Source organism: Aplysia californica, unplaced genomic scaffold, assembly GCF_000002075.1.
Source record: "Aplysia californica isolate F4 #8 unplaced genomic scaffold, AplCal3.0 scaffold00795, whole genome shotgun sequence".
Lineage (NCBI taxonomy): Eukaryota > Metazoa > Mollusca > Gastropoda > Aplysiida > Aplysiidae > Aplysia > Aplysia californica.
The window spans coordinates 158,484-159,845 of NW_004798065.1; the positions used below are offsets into that span (position 1 = coordinate 158,484).

Here is a 1,362-nt window from a genome sequence, read left to right on the forward strand (position 1 = left end):
AGCAAAACGTTCATCTCACAGAAGTGTCATATTTGGTTAACCCCCCCACCCAATCTTACACTTTTCTTACAGAAGCCAAAGACACCCTTTCCCCTCTGAGGTGTAAGATTATATTTTGAACGGCTCCTACTATAGGCCTAGATCTAATACATTGAGGCATGTCGCGTACATGAGAGGCGGAGTAGGGTCGCTTTTCGAGGATCACCGTAAAAATAGCCTGGGACTCACTGGGAGGCTATCTTTACGGCACGCCGTAAAAATAGCCACTGCGAAGAATAAAACTGAGTAACATACTGTGGGTTCCTTGAGAGTGAATCAGTGTCAGTCAGATCTCCCTTGCTTTATTTGTCCCTACTATTGGGTTCTCTCTCACACAATCAACAAACAAATTTTATCTTCAGATTCGATTTTTAAATAAAAAAGAAATCAAAGACTGACTGCCCCTAGTAGAGAGAGTCTAGTCCACTAGTTAGGGAGGAGTAGCTGATCTTGATCTAGATCTAGACTTGTTGACTTGTTGTACTAGAATCTAGACTGCACAATGACAACCTCACAACGAAATTTAATTTAGCGTAGCCTGCTGTATACAGCAGCACAGTGGGGCTATAGTATTAATACGAGTAGTAGTAGCAGTAGATCTACGCTGAGATTACCGAGAATAGGCCTACTTCTTCTGAGTCAGGAGTCTCTCTGCTGTGTACAGAAACAAAGAAGGTACACCCAAAACTGAAACTTTTCACTTTAACTTTAAGAATTAGTAATAAATCAGTAGTACAGAGATGACCACCAGTGTCATGGGCAACTTCACGGTCAGAATTTCTAAAATAAGTCCAAGGTTCACAGTAGATTCTAGACCTATGTGACTCCTAGCTAATAGTTCAGTAATTTAATAGAGCTACCTAAAGTCTAAAGTAAAGTAAGTCACAAGACAGGTTCAAGAATATCTCCATCTCACTTGACTGGTCTCAAACAAGGAACTTCATGCAGCTTCCTCCAGCAAGAAAACAAGACAAATGCTAACCTAAGCTAAATATATTTCACAGGAAGAGAACGAATCAGATAACTAACTAGATCTAGATCTACTCTACATGACAATGTATGCATTACTAAACTATCATTTCAGCTTCACTCATCACAACAATCACAACAGCATTTCGAAAGGGAAGTAACTCTAGCGACCGTAAAATGTTTTGTTCCCTCTTCTACGGTAAAGTTAAAATGAATGGATATCGGGGGCTTATACGTAAAAGTATTTTGATTGTATTATTTATTCCCACAAAACACACCCAAAAAAAACACGGAAACTCAGATGGAGTTTTTGTCGTTTTTTGGGGGGAAGAAGGTGTTTTGTAGGGGGGGGGG

At 39.9% G+C, this 1,362-nt stretch overlaps 1 protein-coding gene across 3 annotated transcripts in view; it reads right to left on the reverse strand.

Moving 5' to 3' along the window:
• Positions 1-1,171, reverse strand: part of LOC101849248 (regulator of microtubule dynamics protein 1) — an 18,920-nt gene extending 17,749 nt beyond the window's left edge. Inside the window, exon 1 of one of the 3 annotated variants that reach the window (XM_005109597.3) lies at positions 956-1,171. The gene's annotated coding sequence lies outside the window, so the exon portion shown is untranslated. Of the gene's footprint in view, positions 1-294 lie in introns of all 3 variants that reach the window. The other 2 variants (XM_005109596.3, XM_005109598.3) reach the window with 2 other exon arrangements.
• Between the last annotated feature and the right edge of the window lie 191 nt (positions 1,172-1,362).